The sequence below is a fragment of the Acomys minous genome, assembly GCF_964271855.1.
Source record: "Acomys minous genome assembly, chromosome: 13".
Lineage (NCBI taxonomy): Eukaryota > Metazoa > Chordata > Mammalia > Rodentia > Muridae > Acomys > Acomys minous.
This window is the reverse complement of record NC_140495.1, coordinates 72,808,188-72,825,422: the sequence shown is the minus strand read 5'-3', so window position 1 is coordinate 72,825,422 and position 17,235 is coordinate 72,808,188. Positions and strand designations below refer to the sequence as shown.

Here is a 17,235-nt window from a genome sequence, read left to right as displayed (position 1 = left end):
ATCAGAAGACTCAAGACATTCATAATAATTAAATAATATTTAAACCTATTGTTTAAGCAAGTCCAGAGAGGATCAAACAATAACAAAAGAAGCAAAATAAAGATAGTCATCTTTCATTTTCCTTGACTTGATCTTAATTTACTAATGAAATCCCGAGCGACAGGATAAAATAAATTAGAAAGTAATTTCAATTGTGTACCTCACAACTGCAATTCCTGTGGAAGTGAGGGAAGGTAAGCCAGAGGGAAACTCAAATAAGAAAATGTCTCCATACGATTGGCCTTTAAGCAAGCTTGTGGGGCATTTTTTAAATTAATGATTGTATAGGAGGTCCTTTCCCTTTGTGGTCAGTGCCATCCTTGCACATATGGTTCTGAGGTATGTAAGAAAGCAAACAGAGCACGTCAGGAAGGAGCTTTCTGTCTTGGTCTCTGAGTTCGCACCCTGACTTCCTTCAAAATGAACTGGGACATGAAAGTGTAAGCCTATAAACCCATTCCTCTGCAAGCTATTTTTGGTCACGATGCTCATCACAGCAAGAGAAATCAAACTAAAACCCCTCCTTGGCTTGTAGCATCATCAGATAAAAGGTAAATAATATTCATGCTAAAGTAGCAATGTTATAGGAATTGAATTTGTTAATTGATAGAAAATATTTTGTAAATTATATACCCTAATGAAAATGTGACTTGTTACCATTATCACAGAACATCTAAACCTGATTTAGAAATGACCACTCAATCATTATTTCATTCAATAAAATAGTAAGCATGGAAGATAAATGAATTTTGTGAACCAAGAAGGATAAATTTGTAAAAACATGTCTAACATTCATGTAAGGGACATTTGTGTGTGTGTGTGTGTGTGTGTGTGTGTGTGTGTGTGTGTGTGTATACATGTGTGTTCATGAGGGTTAATTGTATTAGGGAGGACCATGTTTCAGCTGCACTGTGGTAGTTCAATGGGCACCATAATAAAATCAGATCTAAAATAAAATTTAAAAAATTTTTAAGTCACAGAAAATTCTGGTAAAGGAGATTTAACAACATAGCACTAGAGAAAAATCTGAAATAATCACCTCAAACCAACCAAGCAGAGGTAAATCATAAGAGAGAAAAAGAAGAAGACATCTTCAGTCCTCAGGAAAATCATCAGTTGTCAAACTTGTCCTAGGTGTCCTTGGCATAACTCTGATCATACAAATGTGTCCAGGCACCTTCCATATTCCTACTGAAACTCTTGCCCCTAGTCCTTTTCTCAGCATGTCATTGCTCTCCTTTATTCTAGCTCTGATATTCTGTGTCCTAAAAATTGTTGTATTTATGTGCTTAACAAGCACTTATGTAATGTGAATTGTGTGCAAAGCACCACTCTATATTCCTTAATATTAATTTAAAATGATTATCCCTCTTCATAGCACCCCTATAAAGCTGGAGCTGCCATCATATCTATTTATAGAAAGATATAACTATCATAATTTGTTTCTGAATTTTTTTCTTTGTAAACTGTGACTTTGTTTGGAACAGAGGTATCCATATGTAATGTTAACTTTATCAAAATCTTTTTATTCTCTTAAAAAAAATAAAAAGTAGGGTTTTTTTTCCAAATAATTTTCTCTGTTCATACCTTCTACATTTTTGCATCAAAAAAGGATTTGAAACACTCTAGGCTCTAGGCTTTATCCTCATGCAAATGACAAAAGATGGTCAGGATCACTTTACACACGTCTCTGAAGTGCACACGTTACCCTTACATAAAGTGTATCCTGATTAGAGGGGACATTGTGACTTTCTAAATAGTGTCAGTCTTAATGAAGGAAGGTGCCAAGTAATCTCCTTTTTATTCACTTTTCTCTTGAACAGCATTCTTTTTTTTTTTTTTTTTTTGCATTTTAAAAGATCATTCAGTTCAAGATCTTTTGATTTTATTCTTCTTCCACTTAATAAATATGACTAAAGTCTGTCTTCCTTGTACTCTTAATAGGGTAAGCATGTTCTTGATTTTTTTTCTCACTTTAGCAAAAGAAAATATATATCAAATTTATCTCCATTTTTGTCACCTGAAGTTCAAGATAAAAATCTTAGAAAGATATTCCAAAGTGGCTGATTGTTCTGGCCTATTCTTGCACTATAAGATCTTCAATTAGCCCTACGTGTGATCCTGAATAAAAAAACTATGCCTAGTTTGTTCTGAAAACTCGTGGATGCTGCTGATGGACAGCAAAGACAAAGAGCTGGACTGAAAGCACCTGCTTAAGCAGAAAGGGTTTTTCTCAGAAAAGTTTCTAGAAACCTAAATTTTATTTTGTATTTTTACCATTCAAATTTCAAGTACATAGCTGATATCTAATAATGCATATAATATATCATTTTCCACCGTTTTATATTTACTGTACATTGGAACATATGATATTTGAGACCAGAATTTTTTTAGGCAGGGTCTCACTTATGTAGCTCTGGCTGTCCTGGAACTTTCTGTATAAAGCAGGCTGGCCTTGATGTTGGCATACTGTTCTGTTCTGTGTACAGTTTACTCTTGGTCATTCAAATGCAGATATTTCTACCCCACGATCTGTTTTCAGTCTGGACATTGCATTGTGATGTTTATTTTAAGTAGCTCCTGTCTCCAGGATGTGTAAACATGTCAACACTTGTTCACTGTGTTGGTGACGTAGGCCAACTAGCCAATGCTGAGCAATAATAGAGAATAAGGTGAGACATCCTGCTCCAATGAGGAGAGGAAAAAAACAGGAAGGACAGAAGGATGCACCTGAACGCATCAGGAAGAAGGAGCCAGACCTAGGAGATGAGTAAAAGCAAGTATAATGTGGGAAATCTGAGTGGGAGAAACTATACTAGCTCAGACGTTTAGGATGGAGTAATTATTGCACAGCATTGCGCTCTAGGCTAAATAAATAGATCCTACTCTCTCGGTGTGGTTAGTTGAGTATAAAGCAGCTTAAAGAGTAATCATTGATTAAACTAAAGTTATAAATCAATATTAAATATTATAATCATTCACCAGAGATCATGTGCCTCTGCTTCCCAAGTGTTGGGATTAAAGGTGAGTGTCACTACACGGAGCTTAGACCAGAGTGGCATTTTTTTTATTAATTTATTTTTAATAGGGGCTTTGTGTGTGTTGATGAGCAACCCTGCCTGCAGAGAGGCCAGAAAAGGGATTAGCATGCTCGAGTTACAGGCAGTGCTAGCTGATTCACACTGGTTTTGAGAACTAAATGTCGGTGTTCCTGCAAGAGCAAGATGGAAACTTAACTGCTAAACTGTCTGTCTACCGCAAGACCAGAATATTTGGAGAAGCTAATCTACCTGGCTGTCTTAGTGAGAGTTTCTATCTCTGTGATGAAACTGCTTGATGAAAGCAACTTATAAACCAGAGTTTAATTAGGCTTACGTTTTCCGCGAGCCAGGAGATATGACCATCGTGGCACGGACATGGCAGCAGGCACGCAGATTCGGACGGCAGGTAAGGGCTCACAGCCAGATCCACAAACAAGAAGAAACAGAAGGAGCTACTGGAATGACGCTAGGTCTAGGAAACCCCAGAGCCAACTTTTAATGACACATCTTCCCCAATAAGACCACACTTCACAATCCCATGCAAATCCACCAACTGGGTCCAAGCACTCCTTAACCGCTACATTGGTAGGTGTTTTGTACTCGAGAATTCAGGGGAAATAACGCTCATGGAAAGGTAAACGGTTTAAAACATGAATAGTTTTATCAGCTTTTCTCCTACACTAATGTCTTTGAGGTTGTTTTTTTATACGAGTTATTCCACTGTGGTCCTAAAGCAATTGTCCCTAAGTAATGCAGCCTCAAGACCAGTGGCAGAGTCCTGGGTGCCAATGGCAGCCCTTAATGCTTGATTTGGAAACTCACCAGGCCAATTGCAAAGCAGGCTCCATGCTCTCTCATAGCATATCGCAAGGTAGTTTGCAAACTTAAGTCACCATTTGAGTGGAAGGTGAGGTGATAAAATCACAGAAATGTTTCTTTCGTGTTTAACTATATTTCAAACACTCAGGCACTTTAAAGCCATTGATTGTTAGTCTAGTTTTGGCATCCAGATGAGAATTCTATTGGGAGAATTAATAGCATTAGTCCACAGGCAGCCATGATGACGTCCTGAAAGGAGAGAAAGCCTTCACTTCCATGACCAGCACCTGGGAGGCAGAGGCAGGCAGGTCAGTGTGAGTTCAAGGCCAGTATGGTCTACAAAGTGAGTCCAGGATATCCGAAGCTACACAGAGAAATCCTGTCTCAAAACAAAAACAAAAACAAAAAAGAAAGAAAGAAAGGAAAAGTTGAGTTTCTGGCTCTTTTGAAGTCTGCAAAGGGTGCTGATCACATGACTTAGCCTATATGCCAGAGGTCACAAAGGAATTCACTAGATAATAGTCAAGTTATAATCAAAATTACCTTGGTTCTTAACATCAAGAAGACTGGGCTTGTATAAGAGCAAGTTGCTTGTCCTTAGCTTTTATCTGAGGATACAGAAGCTTGGGAGGTTGAACAAACTGGTCATGGAGTTAGTTGGAGGGTTAGATCTCTGGAAACCTAGTCCAACATCTGACAAAGACGTAATTCTGATTCAAAATCTTATCTCTCACACATGACAATTATGGAAACTATATCTCAAATACCCACATGTGTTATCTGTACAAGCCTTTAATAAACAACTTATACTATGTATTTGTGTCTGTTATGTATTATTGCTTCACAAATTTTCTCAAAACAGGCTAGCTGGAAAAAAAAAAACCACCTCCGTCTCAGAGGGTTAAGGATCTGCAGATACTGCCATGCAGAAATGTGAAATCTGCCTTCAAGGGGCAGAGTTGGGCCTTTGCTGTAATTCCTCTTTCTGAAGCTGCTTAAACCAAAGGTAGTGATCCAAGATATAGGAAACCAGAAACCAAGTGGCTTTTGGTTTTTTTGGTTTTTATAGTTTGTTTGGCTTTTTTTTTTTGCTTTGTTTTTGATAGGTTTTGAAAATTCTGCCAATTCTCAGAGTTTGAGTACCATATGTCTGTTTTAATCAAGTCAATTCACATAAGCCACTAATACAACCCTATCTGAGGAAGAAGAAGAAGAAGAAGAAGAAGAAGAAGAAGAAGAAGAAGAAGAAGAAGAAGAACAACAACAACAACAACAACAACAACAACAACAAGAACAAGAACAAGAACAACAAGAACAAGAAGAACAAGAGGAGGATGAGGAAGAGGAGGAGGCAGAAGAAAAGTGGGCTGGAACATCTAAAGAGAGATTCAGAGCATATTTTGGACATACTTTTAAATCATCTGCTATATTTAATCTAGACCAAAAATAATTGTCAGTACTGTTTTATTTACTTACAACATCTCATTTAAGATGAGGGAAAGTATGGCCTATGCCATCTTTCCTTATTGTTATCTGGACTTCACTGTAATGTACCTAGAAAGGCTGAGCTAATCGATGATAGACACTGACTAGCTGCTCCATGTCACCATGCCCTGATCTGCAGTCATGGTTTACTAAGTTCTCTCTCCTTTCCTAAATCACATTGACAAATATACAAAGTTTGTTTTAGACTCAAATGGATATTTAGATCCCATTTCCATGGGCTTTGGCCCACCATGTTCCACCAGGGAGTGGTCGATAGGTAGCTCTATTTTCCATCTCTGTTTCCCCCACTACGTTCTTGCCTACAATCCAAAGGAGAGGTTCTCAGTCCTGGTGCTACTTACATCTCATACTGAATGATTCTGCTGTAAAGGGCCATCTTGCCCACTGTAGCACACTGCATCACATGACTGTCCCCTGTTTGTAAGATACTAGCAACACTTCTCATTAAAAAAACAAAAATGACTCCAGTTATTACCAAATAGTCTGTGGTGTACATGGCAAAACTGCTTCAGATGTGACCTACTGGCCTAAGCTATTATGATTATAATCAGATTTTTTTATTTGGTATGTCATACTAAATATTCTTTCGTTTCTTTTATTTCTCCGCCTTTTCCTTCTTTCCCCCTTCCTTCTCCTTTTTGAAAACAGGTTCTATATAGCCTGTCCTGGAACTCACTATGTAGATCAGGCTGGCCCCAAACTCACAGAGATCCACCTGCCTCTGCCTTCTGGGTGCTGGGATTAAAAGTGTGCTACATCACACCCAGCTTATTCTTTCTTTCTTATATCAACCTTACTGAGTAACATCATGGACCCATTCCCTCACTAAATATATTAACAAAAAAATGTTAAAATCCACATACTTTGTATAACAATGACATGTAATTGATTGTATTATAGTCCCCTAACACATGAAGATGCTGAGGCAGAATTACATAACGTCTAGTTTCAAAGCTCTCTTACACACGCGCGCACACACACACACACACACACACACACACACACACACACACACACACACACCTCCACAGGGCTTTGGTTTTTTCCCCCCCTACTGGCATTGTTTACTTCCCTTCACAGGGTTCCCACCGAACACCAAATGCTTAAGAGGGGGTCACAGATTTTCATCACCATATCTACCTCACCATCAGGAGAACCAATAGAACTTAAAATCTGGAAGAAAGGAAATACAATATGAATGGAGACACTGGCACTACATGAATGATAGGCAGCTCTCCATCAGTAAGGCTTGGAGGAAACGGCCCAGTGAAGATGGCAGGAGATTGGGATGTGAGAGGTTCAAAGTGGGATGATGCCACAGGGAGGAGAAGAAAAGAAACATTTCTTTGAAACAGACAACAGAGGCATTTAAAACAGAGCTCATATTTTAGTACAAACTTGACCCATGGCCTTGAATGAAATTAGGAAAGCATCTATGGAAACTGTTGTCATTATCAAAATGTAAGAAAATGTAATGCATTCATTACTCCACAAATAATTGCTTTCTGCCCACTTTTGTATCCAGTGATTTTCTAAGTATATATCCGTACCCCAGCCACTTGACCTTTCCCAAAAGCCTCCAGTAGCTGTCTGCTCACTCCTTTGCCTTGACGAATAAGGTCTTTTCAACTTGACCCCATCTTACCTTCTCAGCCCAGTCTTTGCCTTCAATGCACTATATTTCACTAATGGTATTTCCCTGAAATATCTTTTATACCTTTTAACTTTCATTCTCCCTTAATGCCCTTGTTCTGGCTAGTTTTATGTCAACTTGACACAAGCTAAAGTTATCAGAGAGGAGGGAGCCACAATTGAGAAAAATGCCTCCATAAGATGAGGCTATAGGCAAACCTGTAGGGTATTTTCTTAATTAATGATTGATATGGAAGGGCCCTTTATTTTTCTTCTCCTTCCTTGTTGTTGTTGTTATTCCTTTTCCTTCTCCTCCTCCTCTTCTTTTTGGAGACAGGCTCTATGTAGCCCTGGCTGTCCTGTAACTCACTATGTAGACCAGGATGACCTCAAAATCACAGAGGTCTGCCTGGCTCTGCATCCCAAATACTGTGTTCATTGGCGGTATCATCCCTTGGCTGGTGGTCCTTAGTTCTATAAGAAAGCAGGCTGAGCAAGCCATGAGGACCATGACAGTAAGCAGCATCCCTCCATGGCCTCTGCATCAGCTCCTGCCTTCAAGTTCCTGCCCTGTCTGAGTTTCTGTTCTGATTTCCTTCAGTGATGGACTACAATGTGAAAATGTAAGTCAAATAAACACTTTCCTTCCCAACCTTCCTTTGGTTATAGTGTTTTACCACAGCAATAGAAATAAGATAGTCCTTTCCCCAGAATCTCTCTGTCAAGGATTTACTATCTCCCAAGGCACAGTTGTAATATTTCTTACTCCCAAACTCGGTCTCTAACTCAAGTTGTTAATAATCACTCACAGTGACTTCTTACAATGCCCACTTGGACCTCTTAGAAAATCGTTCTTAATCGTCCTAATGCTGCAATCCTTTAACCTAGTTCCTCATGTTGTGGTGGACCCCCAACCATAAAATTATTTTTGTTGCTACATCATAACTGTAATTCATACTGTTATGAGTTGTAATGTGTTTTCCAATGGTCTTAAGTGACCCCATGGAAGGGTTGTGACCCACAGGTTGAGACCCACTATTTTAGACCCACAGTTTTAATAAATTGTTCATGGGCCCATCTAGACATGAATAAACCCCTTACGAAGATGAAAGTTTTATTCACCTTTGCTTTACCTTTGAAAACTGTGATAGCTATTCTTGTTGTCAACTTGACTGCTCCGGAAATTAGCTAAAACTGAAATGGCTGGCTACACCTGTGAAAAATTTTTTTTTCTTAATTGAATCATTTGAGGAGGAAAGTCCAACTTTTGATCCAAAACCTTTGAGGTGGAGAGATATATCTTTAATCTGGGCCATACATCCTGCTGACAACTTATAAAAGGACATGGAAGAAGGAAGCTTGCTTGCTCTTGGCCTACTTGCTCTCACTCTTAGTAGCAAGTGCATTTCTTCACTGGTATTAGAGCCCACTTCTTCGGGATCCTGGCATATACTGAAGACCAGATGAGACATTCAGTACCACAGACTGAACAACTGCTGGACTCCTGTACTATCCATAGCCATTCTAATATATTCTAATATGTATATTCATTCTGTCAACTCTGTTCTCCTAGCGAACCCTAAAACAAAGACCACATGTGCTTAGTAAACATTCACTGAATTAAATTAGAAGTTGAGTTTTCAACACCACCGATTTTATAGAGTAAGCAAAGCTTAAGCCAGCATAGCAATTTCCACTTTCTGTGTATGCTGCCAAATATCTTAATAACTTTGGCATTTGTAGAACTTTATTTCATTTCTGAAGTGCTTTATAAATATTCTCTAATTAACCCTGCAATGGCCCTGGGCTGGTTTATCAAGTGACTCTGTGTCCCTTGGACTATCACTCTCACAAAGGTGTGAGGCTGGAGCATTTCCAGAGCATAGGCAAAGAGGGAAACTAGAAGGTTCCAAATGCAGCAGGTTGTCAGTCACACAGAGGGCCTGTGGCAATGAGGACGAACATGGAAAGCAAAGACATATTTTTCTTCTTTGTCTTCATTATCACCACCATCAACATTTTATTCTGACTTTTAAATGTGAATGCTTATAGATTCTAGACAATACTTCAAGTCCTCTATAGCCTGTATGTTTTTGTAAAGACAAAATATCCAAAGCACAAATATAAATTTGTATATATGGCTGTATTTAGAGGGAGAAAAAAATTAGTTAAATGTACTAAAAAGTATCTTTCAGATGCAGCAAATCCTAACCAAAGCCATCATAGAAACTTCTAGGCTCAGTAGATAAGTATGTTCAAAAGTTAACTGTAACACAAACATCATGAAGCTGACTCTATGTCACAACATTCATTTCACAGACAAAACTGAGGTTCTACCTAGTATTTTGAATCATATCCTCTAGCTAAATGTCTCACAGAACCATAAATAGAAAGCTATACCTAAGAAAGTGTTTTCCCCTCAGATTTTATAAAGATATTATAGAATTGTGTGTAATTTAATTTTCTCCAACATATTACACAATCTGTCTTAATGCCCACAATGTGTTGAGCAGAACACCAATATTAAGCATCTGTAAAAGCATATCTTGTGCTATAGTTAAACATGTATAGTAGCATCAATAAGATATCATAGGCAGATTGACTACAACAGCATCGTTATCAACACACGTCAGTTTCACATACACTAAAGCACTTAGTGCTTAAACTACATACCATTTGAGCACATTCTCTCATTTAAGCAATTTTAAACTCAGAAGGGTTCAAATCAAAGAGACAGAGAGTGCTGATCCCTTTTATTCAGGGAGTGCATTCTGAGGCTCTTTGCGGATGTCTGGAAGCACCAGGAGGAGTTGTGACCCAACATAGATGCAGTGCAGTGTGAATCCACTGAGCAAAGGATGATCTGTGTGCCAGGTGAGACTCACGAGAGCCCACCACACTACTCAAAACAGTGTACAGCTTTAAAACTTTCAGTTATTTCTATAACTTTCCATTTATTATTTTCAGACCACAGGTGACTGGAGTAACAGAAAACAAGAAAATGAAGCCACAAATGGGGGGGGGGGGAGCAACTTTCTATATTAGGTTGTTCGAGAGAATTTACATTCTCCCTTCAAAACTGCTGTGGCAAATACATCACCCCTGAGCCATATGCTCCACCCAGCTGTGTGTCTTCTTGATGAAACTGGGCATGTTCAGGGTAGTATTGCCACAAACTAGTGTACTCTTGAAATGATATAATGAAGACAGCATGTCGCCCCTGTGGTGAGCATGTAACCTCAACCTAGGAAGCAAATATCAGTAGACCTTATATAATACATTTGAGAAGAATTCTTCACAGTTCTCAAGGTCATCAAACAAGAAAAGTCACCACCACAAGTTGGCTAAAGAGATGTGACAGGTTTAGATAACCACTTAGAGAAAAACCCAGAACAGAAAAGAAGCATTAGGTAAAAAAAACAGCAAATATCAGTAAAACATGGGTTTCATTAATATTAATATATGTATATTGGTTCATCAATTATAACTACAACGTGTTGTATAGAGTATTAGTAATAATAAAGGAAAGTGGGTGAGGAGTGCATAGAAAGTGCATTATCTTTGCATTTTACATTTTTCAAATCTCTGATAGTTCTAAAAGAAATTCTCAGTTTAAAATAATTTGCACCAAAGAACAAGTGTAAACACGTGTATCCAGGAAAGAACTCACACATAGACTGTATAAAGGTGCCTTGGGCTGGAGAGGTCGCTCAGCACGTGAGAGTACCAGCTGCTCTCAGAGAGGTCCTAAGTTACAATCCTCGTAACCATGTCAAGTGGCTCACAACCACCTGTGACTCTAGCAACAGGGTATTCATCAAGTTCATTGGCCTCTTCAGTTGCTGCACCCACGTGCACATTACAGGCATGTACATACAAACACAGAGACATTTAAAAAGTCCTTATTTTTTTAAAAGAACAGATTTGTGTCAGAATATATTTTTAAAACGTGTTGAGGAACTAAAATCATTTCAATTAAAAACACATTCACAAAAGAAGCTATGCCAATGGCCAGATAGAGAAGACAGACTGTGATTAATATCTTTCACTTAATAAATAATAACTAATAGTTTTAGCTTGTTCTCTCTTATTAAGTGAATCATATTAATCAAGAACAAACTAAAACTATCAGAAACTATCCCACTTCCACCCAGATGATTACAGCCTTTTTTTTCTTTAAAGTTTATTCAACACAACACAACACAACGCAGTCTCCAACTTCACTGAGGTGGCTGACCACGTCCACAACGGAAGCAGCCTCTAAACTGGAATTCCATTGCTGAGCCAGCCCCAGCCTCAGCTCTTTTGTCAGCACCAGAGACACAGTGCTTCTTCTGTTGGTGTCTCTGTTTGCTTCCCCTCTTGTGAATCTTGCAGGAAGATCATCCTCTGGACCTTTGCAGAAGCCTGCCAGTCTCAGGATGGCTGTGGCGACCTGAGGTAGGTGGAGGTAATCTCAGAGTTACTGGATGCGTTCATTCTTAAGGTACCAATAACATGTCTCCAGGCAAACAGCCCCTTCACCACGTAGCTTCGAGATTTGAGAGACTACATGGCCTTCATTATATGAAGATTAGACACATTTTTGTCTGCAAACTCGAGGTGTTAGGACATATGGACATCTTTCTTGACAACCATCACTCTTTCCTTAAAAAGGAGTTTATAGATGGCAATCCGGTTCTTCTTAGGCATCAATATGCAGTGGCCACAGGGTCCAGATTACAGCTTTAAAAACTTAACAGTACTAAATCTTGGTGCAAAGTGATAACATTGCTCTTGGGGATGTGTATTGGTAAAACTACTCTGTAAAATTATTTATTAAAATATACTACTTATATTCTGAATGTGGCAGCATTATTTCTAAGAGTCCCAAATCTAAATAACAATAATATAAATCCCACCAACAAAGAAAACAGATAATATGTTGTACTTGCACATAATGAAATATTAAACCTAATGAAGAGATAGTCAATTACCACATATAAACAATATAGGTGACTCTCAAAGAAATGAACAAGTGAGCCAGGCATACAAGGGTCCTCCCACATAGGCAGAAAGCAGACCTGAGCTATGCAGCTGAGAGAAAGAAGTCCTGTAGACAGCTTGCAGCCCTTTCCTTGTTTTTTTTTTTCAGACTGCCAGCCTATTGTAAAACCCCAGCCCCAGCCCCAGCCTTCAGTGTAAGAATTTCCATTTTAAAAGTAAGCACATGTCTTAACTCCAAGACAATATTTCTTTAACTGATAACCACAGACTTTGGGTAGTCTTTAAAAGGAATGAGGTATTTGTAAGATGTGAGGCAGCCAAGAAACATACAGCTGTGTCTTGGTATCTGTGTCTCCAGATGGGCAAAATGCCCCTTTGCTGTTTAGCATCCTTCAGGCTGTAGATAGGCTGTTCTCATTACATTTTTAAGCGAAGGCACCAGGGAATGTTCTCTCGTGTGTGTACTAATGCATGGTCTATATCCTCAAAGGACCTCAGCTTCATTATCATAGCATTTGCATTGTGGTTTGGGGCTCCCCTCCCATTCTCTGGACTTTACTAGAGGATCTTGGGAAGAAATACTCTAAAAGGGAGACCCTGACAGCCATAACTTAGGAGGGGAAAAAGAGTCACTTTCCCTCATGAACATGCCCTTTACCTCATAAATATTTATAAAAGTATACCAATTCAAATCACCAAACTTTCAAAACACCATGAAGGAAATATGAGGCTTGGATATTTGATATTAAGAGTTATTGTTTATTCTTTAATGCTAATTGTAGTGGCTACATTTTAACTGGCCAGCCTTTGTGTTTTATTTAACATAAAATGTTATTATCTAACTCTAATATTACACATAGAATTCAATAGTCAAACTGAGCATGGTGGCAAACGCCCTGTAAACTTAGCAGAGGCAGGTGGCTGGCTCTCTGAGTTCGAGGCTAGCCTGGTGATCTACAGAGCGAGTTCGAGGACAGCGAGGACTATACAGAGAGACTCTGTCCCCCCTAAAAAAACAAACAAAACAGTCAGCCATCAAACTGACAGTAGGATCTATCTTATGTGCTCCATTTTTCAGGTCAGCACACCAAGTGATAGGTGCTACTCTACCCTACTCATTATGTGTGCCATTAGTCATTCTGTTCCCTACTCTAGTCCTTCTTTCTCTAGAAACTCTCTTCCTGCTTCCCCTAATTTCCAAGTAGCCCCACCCACTGCTTTCATTGATGAAAACAGGAGAGAGAACCTGTGAGGCATTAGAACAGGGATCTCTAAGAAGCAGCTCGGCTACTTGCCCTTGACAACTGGTTCTGTCTTCACCAGAACCACGAAATTCCCTTGCTTCTATCAGCTGATGCAGAGCCATGGGAGGATGCTGCTTACTGGCTGGCTCTGCCTGCTTCCTTCTAGCACCTGGAAACATGAGCCCAGGGATGGTACCACCCACAATTAAGAACATGCCCTATAGCCAGGTCTTATGACAGTATTTTTTTTTCCAATGGAGGCTCCATTCTCTCTGATGACTCTAAATTATGTCCAATTGGCAAACAAAACAAACAAAACAAAAACAAAAACAACAAACAAACAAACAGAAAACTAGCTAGTACACCTGGGAAGAGGGAACCTCTGTAGTGAGAATTTTGTTTAAAAAATATAGAGAGAAATATTATATTACTATGTGTTTGCTTTAATCCCATATGTGGGCTATCGACTGCTTCAGATTATCCACAGCAGCTAACTATGATTTGTTGTGTGCTCTAGGGGTGTGTGTGATTTTGCTAGCTGATGGTAATTTACATTTGGCATTCTGGGAACTCTTCAGAGGGTGTATAATGGCACAGCCCCAAGCGACACACAGCTACTATTCCTCTTGCTATTCCTGCTCCCCCTGCTCCTGCCCCTGCTCCTGTTGCTGGTTGCTGGTTGCTGATTGTTGCTGGCTGCTGTATTTCTGGTTGCTAGTTGGAGACACCCTGATGAAGAAAATCAAACTCACCCCAAGGAACTCAAAGCCCCTAATCAGCCCGGAGCAATTTAGTGATATCGATGCTCCCTTTTGCCTCTAACCTTTTCACTCTCCTACCTAGTGTTGGGGGGTTGGAAGGGATAAGGGTGGTGTAGGGAGGTAGGAAAAAGAACCCAATAAAGTTTCCAAAAGTCAGGCTACAAACCTCAACTGAGGTTGACCCTTCCTTATGGTCTCATAGTTCTCCTCAACACACACACACACACACACACACACACACACACCACACACACATGCACACACACACACACACTTAAATCTATATTCTGCATGTTAGAAACAATAGGAGGCAGTTATCACTCTGAATCTGGCTTATTTAGCACTCTCCCAATCAGTCCATCTTTATGAAAATGTCATTTTCATATTTCTTTACAGATGAAAAAATGTCCATGTCATATGTTCTTTATCCATTCATCTGTTATGTCGTCTAAGATGGTTTCGCTTCTTGCCTATGATGAGCACTGCAACAATAAACAATAAACGTATACAAGTACCTCTGTGGCAAGTCAACTTAAAGAGCTTTGAGGACACTCCAGAGTGGAGTGGCTGAATCATGTAGTCGTTCCACTTCTAGGTTTTTACAGACTTCCTGCCCTGGTCACTTTACTGGCTCCACCATCTTAGGTTCTGACTACACTTATTGCTACCTGTTCTCTTGATGATGAGCATTCTGACTGGGGCAAGTTGGACATAAAGAAGTTCTAGTTTGCATTACCCTGGGGGCTAAGACTGTTAAACATTTTTTTCAAATATGCAGTGGCCAATTGGAAGTTCATCTGAAAACCTCACTTATTGATATTATATGATTGGAGAGTACATGTTAGTTTGTGTTTTTAATTTTATTTTTTTATAATTATTTATTTTATGTCTGGGTGTTTTGTCTGCCTGTATGTCTGTGCACCATGTTTGTGACGAGTTTCAAAAAAAAAAAGCCAAAGGCCAGAATTAGATCCCCTAAACCTGAAGCTACAATTGGCTGTGACCGCTTATGGGTCCTGGGAATCAAACCTGGCTCCTCTGTAAGACCAGACAGTACTCTTAACCACTGAGGCATCCCTGCAGCCCTGAGCATTTAATGTTTCTCTTATTTATATATTGTAGATTTTATACTCTATTTGTTGTATCTATGTCAGATCTTTTTCCTTACTCTGTAAGCTACTACTTCATTTTGGTGGTTGTGTCTTTTGCTTTGCAAATCCTAATTCACTTGTCAGTTCTTGGGATAATTTACTGTTCTTTACAATCTTTTTCAGTCAGCTCTTGTTTATGTATATATCTTTAAGTATTTTTGACTATGGTTTCTTCTAGGAATTTCACAGTTTGATCTCTTACGTTAAGGTCTTTGGTCCATTTGGAATTGATTTTTGAGCAGAGTAAAAGATATTGATCTAGTTTGTTTTACATGTGAATGTCTACTTGTTGAGGCTTTTCTCCCAGGTATATTTTGAATGCTTTTGTCAAGAACTGGATGGCTGTAACTTGGTGGGTTTATTTCTGAACTCACTAATTTATCCCATTGGTCTCTATATTTATTTTCTGCTAGCACCAATACCTTATACTTTGTGTTATTATAGCTCTGTAGTATAATTAAAGAACAGGTATTGCTCTTCCTGTTTAGGATTTCTTTGGCTCTTCAAGGTATTTTGCATTTCTATACGTATTTTGAGATTGTTTACATCTGTGAAGAATGTAATTGGAATTTTGATCAGAATTGTGTTGAATCTGTAATTTGCTTTCAGCAGTGCATCCAGTTTTACAGTGCTACTCAAAAGTAGCGTTTGTCTTTTAAGGTACATTCTGAGATAGAGGCAAATACCATGCTCAAGGTCTTTACAAAGTAATTCCACTCAAGTGTAGGATGTTAAGACAGAAAGCAGACAGAGACTATGGCTACAAGTAAATTTCTTACCTGTTCTTCAATTTGTAATTTCTTGATGTTTATTAAACCAAATGGACTTTTAAAGTAGAAGCATAAACTCTTTCAATGAAAGGCGTGATGATGAAGTAGAGGACAGGGAATAACTCTTGGGGAATTGCAGGCAGAAGTATACATTCCTGTCCAATATTCAACTCCATCATCTTCTACAGACAAAACTTCCCCACTTTAAGACGCTGCAAATTTTCGAACAGTGAAATAAATCATTCTCTGTAACAATTTGCTTACAGCATTTAATTTTGTACATATTTTTAAAAAGCCTGCCGACGCAAGATACTACTGTGGTATAATTCACTTTACAATTACCAAGGAACAGTGCATAGCCCAAGCTAGTCTAAATTCAGAGAAATAATTCACCCAAGGAGTTAATTACCATCCAATTTATTGCTTTTCATATCACCTTAGCTGCTGAAGCAACTAGTTACCTGAAAAAATTATGTATTTTTGGAATACTTGTCAAATTTAATTTGGTTGAGTTCTAAGGCAGAATTAACAAGCACTTTCCTATTTCTTGTGCCTGGAGATCCACATGTAAATCTGCTGCAGTTGACTGTAATGCGCTAGAGTAACCCTTCTCTAGGCAGCTGTGCAGTCAAAGCGCCAAGAATTTAACATCTCAAAGGACATTCCTGTAGGAACTGCTGTTGAGTACAACAGCTGTCAACAGCTAATTGCCCGGTAGCATACCTAGTTTTCTTACATCACAGCAATTGATTTGAGATTCGACTGGTTTGATGTGTTATATCAAGGGCATATTCATTTTTAAGAAGGAGACTTTTTTAATGCAAAAATCAATGACTCTTCCTTTCGCTTTCTTCACCAATTTGATAGGAATAAATTTGGCTGTCCTAACACTGAGAAAGTAATGTTAGAGGTCTCAGAAATTATACCTTTGTATTATGTCAAAATATAAATATAAAGGCTGGGAATCTAATTCAGTAGTAGATCAGTGGCCTGGCATGGGGGAAGATCTGGATTGGAGCCTCAACAAGGTAAAAAAAAAAAATTGCAACTCAAGTACTGTCTTCTGACTTCTAATTCATTTCCATAATTTAAGCAAATAGCAAATAAACATATGATGGGCAGTACATTTGAATTTCAGATAAACAAGAATAATATTTTCAGTATAAGTATGTCCTGTGGACATTTAGTATAGTTTATGCATATAAAGTATATATGCAACATTCATATATAAATGCTAAAGCATTTGTTTTTTTTACCAATATTCAAATTTAATCATGTAACCTGTA

General features: G+C 38.6%; 1 pseudogene across 1 annotated transcript; it reads right to left on the bottom strand.

Annotated features, from left to right (window-relative positions):
- Positions 1-11,230: 11,230 nt before the first annotated feature.
- LOC311582241 (small ribosomal subunit protein eS10-like) lies at positions 11,231-11,729 on the bottom strand (annotated as a pseudogene). The gene has a single exon. The product of its transcript is annotated as a small ribosomal subunit protein eS10-like (transcript).
- Between the last annotated feature and the right edge of the window lie 5,506 nt (positions 11,730-17,235).